We start from the raw sequence: 6,042 nt of genomic DNA, 5'->3' as shown, positions 1-6,042 counted from the left end.
CCAGGCTCAAATGGCAGCGCCAAACAGCGCTCCACTCTGATTGGCCCGCTCCGCTTTTCAAAATCAGGTCCTCGGAGGGTGGCCAGAAGCTGCCTGTCTAGCGAGGTGCGGGCGAAGGGTGTGGCGGGCAAAATTAAAGAGCAGGAAAAGAAATGTGAGTTCCACTTGCTCCGTCATAGCCTACTTTTAGAGAAAAATACTTTATAAAGAGTACTTTAACACACTTGGCCTGCGCCTTAGACAATATATTCGGGGAAATGTGGTAGACACCCCACTCTAATCCCCACCCCACCCCACCCCCGCCCCGGAACTTTGCTGAAGGTGAAGACCTCCTTTAGGGGAAACCACTTCTACGGAATCCGAGTTGGATACAGTTGAGCCAGGGTTCACAAACTCTGATTTTAGCAACCTTAAGCTAGGGGCTTTGGTGGAAATTTCGGATACGGAAGCTGGTCCATATCTGGAGGACTGATGGTGACCCTGAAATCTTAGCCCATAGATGGTTAAATACAGCGAAGAAAACCTACTATGAGAATAGAGTGAGGGAGGAACGGGAGGCGGCAGGTGCAGAAGTTCCATTGGGTGGGATTTGGAGTATGGAGACTGGAGAGGAAACAGGCTCGAGGGCCACACATTGCTGAAACCTTGCTTTTCTCGTTAACGAACGGGACGGCACAAATCCGGCTCTTGTCCCTCCATCCTCGCTCCTTTTCCATTCTCAGACATCAGCAGGCGATCGCATCGGGGTGTTCTCTATTTTCTGGGATGTTACTATTTTAGCGCCCCTGTTGAGTGATTCTATTTGCACACGTTACCTATCTTCCTCTAGGTCTAAGTCCCTTTAGAAGGCTAGAGCCAGTTTCGTATTCACTTCCCACAAAGTGTAGCTCAGAACTTAAAGTTCTCATTGAATGCTTTTTGAATGAATGAATGAGGAATCCCTAGCAACGAGAAAACTTTCAGTTATCACTCATACAATAGGGTAAACAAGCAAACAATATCCCTTGAGAATGAAAACTCGAAGACTAGATTTGGGGAGAGGAAGCAGGGAAACCTATATACCAACAGGGCTACGTGCACGGACTCCAGATTCCTAGTTCCGAGGGTCGTTAAAAAGCAAGATACCTCTCAAATAAATGTGGAGGTTTATACCAGTTTCTTTGCCGTCGATCCTCTAGGGGCCTTTAATCGTTGCGCATTGGGACTTGCCAATAGGAGGGAATTAGGCTACCCTTCTTAGTGTTTCCTGAATTATTTTTTTGTGTCGTTATTTCAGAGTACTTGGTTGGTGTTTGATGAATGAGCTTTGGTGCTCACCGCACTCACTGTTCACGTAACTCATTGGGAACACTCTCCAGGACTGCTGTTATACTCGGTGGGCCTTCCTATTGAGGTTTGGGCAAACTTTCCTGTGGTCCTTCTAAGAAATCTGGTCGCAGTTGTAGACCCTATGTAGTTTTGTTTTGTTTTTTTTTCATTAGATGGAGGAAATAGAGTGGCTATGAGGAAACTAATAGTTTGAAATCAGCAAAGGTCTGAAAGATGTACAGTCCATTGGCCTAAATTGTCACTGGCAATTCTTGCTTGACCATTGAAGTAAGCAGATAAGGATAGAGAGGTTTATGCCACTCTAGCAAGCGTAGCATGTTGTTTGAATTCTCCAAGAAGCAGGTGCCCAGACATGATTAGATATGCAAGAGATTTATTGGGGGAAGTGCTTGTGAAAGGATAAATGAGAGGAAGCAGGAGTAGGCAGGGAGAATCTTTAGATCATGAAGCTGTCTGATGCCTGTGAACAGGGAAAAGGAAGGAAGGAAGATGAATAGGAATAACCTCACCTACAGCACAGTTCTAAGAAATTTTGGCGGGACTGATGGGGAGCTCCTTACTTAAAGTCACACGTGGGAAGAATCTTGTCTCCCCCAGGAATGGGCTAGCACTTCAATGGAACCCACAATCATTGGCTGGGAACAGCTCATGGTGCAAATGCCTTGATGGATCCAGAGGGCGAGCATCTGGGGCTGTCAGCTTATGCTCCTTACAGCAGGAAATCCGAGTAGTAAATTTTTATGGACATCAGGGGAATGAAGTCAAATGACCGGGATATAAATTTCAGCTTTACCACTTAGTTATGGGAAGTTATCCAACTTTTTTAAAAAATTGATTTTAGAGAGAGAGGGAGGTAGAGCGAAGCATCAATTTGTTTTTCCACTTATTTATATATTCATTGTTTGCTTCTTGTATGTACCCTGACTAGGGATCAAACCCACAATCTTGGCATATGGGGATGACACCCTAACCAACTGAGCTACCCAGTCAGGGCTAAAAGTTATCTAACGTAATACTTCATCCATAAAATGGAAATTATTAAAGTATCCACCTGAAGGAGTTGTTATGAGAATAACATGACATGAAATTCTGAGCGTTTTGCCCAGAACATTGAAGATTCCAAAATGTTAACTGTGTTGTTATTACAGGTACTTGTAACTGGTACAAAGTCAAAAGTCTCAGCCTTGAGGGAATTCTGACAGCTGGATAAAATGCTGAAAGGTGGAAGAAAGGCTTTACTTGTGTGTCATACTGTGTGTGTAGAACAAAGTACAGTGATCCCTCACCTATCTCCAGAGTCACGTTCCAGAGACCCTCGAGATAGGTGAAAATCCTCAAAGTAGCAGCATTATATCTATTTTATTATTTATATAAATGTTAAGGCTTTATATACCCTTCCCATACTCCTATAAACCTTTCCCACTCTCTTATTAACCTTTCCCACACTCATAAACATTTCATACGCTCTTAAACACCTTCTACACTCTTAAGCCCACGTAATTTTAACAACGTATAAAATTCTATATGGGTACTCACCAGTGAAGTATACAGTCATCCCTCGCTATATCGCAGTTCATTTCTTGCCCCAGTAAGTGAACTGAGATATAGCGAGGAACGACTGTACCATACTCTGTTCCAGGATCTTTGGAATATGATCCTTTCTCTCTGTTCCTCAGAACAAAGGCATTCTCTCCTGAATTTCACTTCCAAACACTTAATATAAGGGAAAAGGACGGCATCCATGTTTCCCTGCTAGATTGACCTGGTTGCTCTGGGGACCACCCCCACCTTTGCCACTATCCATTGAAGAGTTTAGTGTGTTTGTTTATTCCGTGTGCCTACTGTGGACATCAATAATGCCATAAACAGGAGAGTTCCAGGCTCAGTCAAGCAAATTAGAGAATATTGAAAAAGTCATGGCAGTAAAGTACGGCACTGTAATCCACAGAATGTACGAAGCTTTAAAATACTAATGCCTTGACTTTTGATGAAAATTTACAAAGGATGAGAAAAATGAACTACTTCAGTACATTTTTATGGCCAAAATTTAAAAGGGTGGATACACCTAACTTCTGCTAGCCGTCTTAAATGCATTGAATTACCTTCTGTGTTCGTGGAATTCTGTCTCTATGGAACTCAGTGTGCTAGGGAGCTGTGAATGCTTTGGAACCTTCCCTGAACAGACAGAGGAAGAGAGAATAGGTGGGCGGTGATAGAACCAGTTGGTGAGACGTTTTCACACATGAGACCAGACTAATAGCCAAGTGAGTGTTGATGGTTTCTCCCGGATGCAGGGAACCTGACCGCCTGGATCTACGATGTTGATTGACTCAAATACATGACCTGTCCTTTCATGGATCATGCAGCAGGGAGGAGCAGCTCTACATCAGTTCTGCTCCTCTGCACCACACCAAGCAGAAGTGATTGTTAACTAAAGACAGTGGCTTCACCACCCATGAAAAGAGCAGAAAGAAATGTGAAACCATGTGGTTGTCTATGTAAACATAGACAGCCCAGAAGAGTCTTTGATACCTACAGGAATTCTGAGTGAAGCAGCCATGGGCTTGTTTCGGAGCTAATTCCTAGAAATACTCTATGAAAAATCACTTAGGAAAGAACTATACAATCTCATAATTAAAATCACAAGTGGTGTTACTATTTAACCTTCTTCAAAACTTAAATTACTCTGCCAGCTGAGCAGCTTCATCAAGGGAAGAGGCAAAGGAAAGCAGCACTTAATTGTATACAGTGTGCCTAGTGTTAGGGTGGTTGGTGGTTAGGGTAGGTTGACTGTGAAAGAATTCACAAAGAGAAGAATGTGCAGAGAGTAATGGTCTTATTTTACTTTCCCAAGACAGGAGAAGGGCTGGGTGTGCAGGTATGCACCAGCATTGAGGGATAGGGTATTTGAGCTTTTATTGGACTGTAATTGGGTTTAAAAGGTTGGTGAGGGAGTTGCTGTTATGTGGCCCCCAGGCTGTTGGGGTGTTGTAATGCCAGGCTGCAGTTTGTTCCAATGTTGTCTTCTGCCTGTGGCTGTAAGGAGTGGTTAGTGCAGTTTTTGCTTTCCTATGATTTCCAGTCCCGGGGACATAAACTCAGAATCTGAGTAAAAGGGCCGTCAGGTTCAACAAGGTCATAGGCCTGCTTGGCAAACGGCACCACCTAGCAAATGGCACTGGCTATCCTTTCACCCAGCACTAATCCCCACAGCAGCCCTCGGAAGTGAGTATTAACCCTATTTGACAGATGAGAAAACTGAGGCTCAAAAAGGTTAAGAAAATTGTACAAGGTCCTAAGCTAACAAATGGGTGGACTGAGATTCCAACCTGGATCTGCCTGGCTCCGAAATCCAAGCTCACTCTAAACCGCTCAATGCTGTTGGCGACACCTTTCCTGTGGGGGGACACCGATGACCTTGGAAACAGCCTTGATTCAAAAGCCACCCCTTTTCCACCTGGGCGGTAATTGAAAACCTTTCTGTCTAAAAATGTCTTCCTCATTAATATCTGTCATTTCCTGTTAGGAGCAGGTTGCTTTGGCTTTAGTTCTGATTTTCTTTCAAAATGTAAATTATTCTGAGCAGCGAGACACTGTGAATAACTGGTTCCCGTACTTCATTTCTTGAGGAAGGCCTCGGTAGCGTTACACATGGGTCTCCTGGGAAACAGAGGCGTTAGAGAAAAAATGGCGGGCAGTGCCCAGTTAGTGAGTCTGTGTCAGAGTTTAGCTGAAACTGAACACAGTGATCCTTTTTGCTTCTTTTAAGAAAAAATAAGTTTAATATTTTAGAATGTGCACACCTTTACCATGATATTGCTATAAATGAGATATACATATGTGAGAATGCTTTGTGATGTAAATGGATCCATAGAAACAAGGTGTGGTTCGGTACTATTTCAATTTGTGAATGAGTTTAGTTTTTATGCCTAAATGCACCCTTTCTATTGCTTGTGGCTCCATTTCCTTCACCATACATCAAATATAAGTGGGGCAAGAAATAATTGGTCTGTAGAAACAAATTACATAGACCAAGTATTTGTTCTAGAAAACAATGTTTAATATTTGAGACTGAGAGAATTACATTTGAGGACAAGGTTGAATAATTATTTCATGATTTTCAACATGTTTTTCTCTTACCATTTTAAAAACACAATTGATATTTCTATCAATTTGACTTCTAAGAATAGAATAGATTAAACTAAAAAATTAAGAAAAAGCTATCTTAGAATTTACCAGCAGAGGGGAGTAAAGGAACACAGAACATCTTTCAATTTAGGATAATTTTTGTGACTAAATAGGGCAGCAAAATCCTCAAATCCAAGCTTTTTAAAATTAGCCAATGAATCCATGTGAGAACATTAACTTTTGTGAATAGCTCAATCTGTAACTGAAGCAAATGAATAGATCTGTAGGTCACACAGGCATCGATTTTTGATCAGAAGTTATAGGAGATGAGAAGAATGAGCTACCTAAGTGCATTTTTATGGCAAGTTTGCCAAGTGTGAAGTTTTATTTTCCAAGTTTCTTTAAAGAATAGTGGTGTCAATTTCCCTGTCAATTTTTATTATACTAAATATTTTTTCTTAATTTTTCACGGCTATTTCTTTTTTTTCATTTTTATAACACTTTTATTATGTGTTATCACCACATCACTGAAAGAGTTGTAGTGCACTAATTACATGCATAATTAGGTTCCTTTTTTAATTGTTA

The sequence above is a fragment of the Sturnira hondurensis genome, unplaced genomic scaffold, assembly GCF_014824575.4.
Source record: "Sturnira hondurensis isolate 20B ecotype Veracruz unplaced genomic scaffold, ASM1482457v3 Scaffold0008782, whole genome shotgun sequence".
In the NCBI taxonomy this organism is placed as follows: domain Eukaryota; kingdom Metazoa; phylum Chordata; class Mammalia; order Chiroptera; family Phyllostomidae; genus Sturnira; species Sturnira hondurensis.
This window is presented reverse-complemented; position numbering follows the sequence as displayed.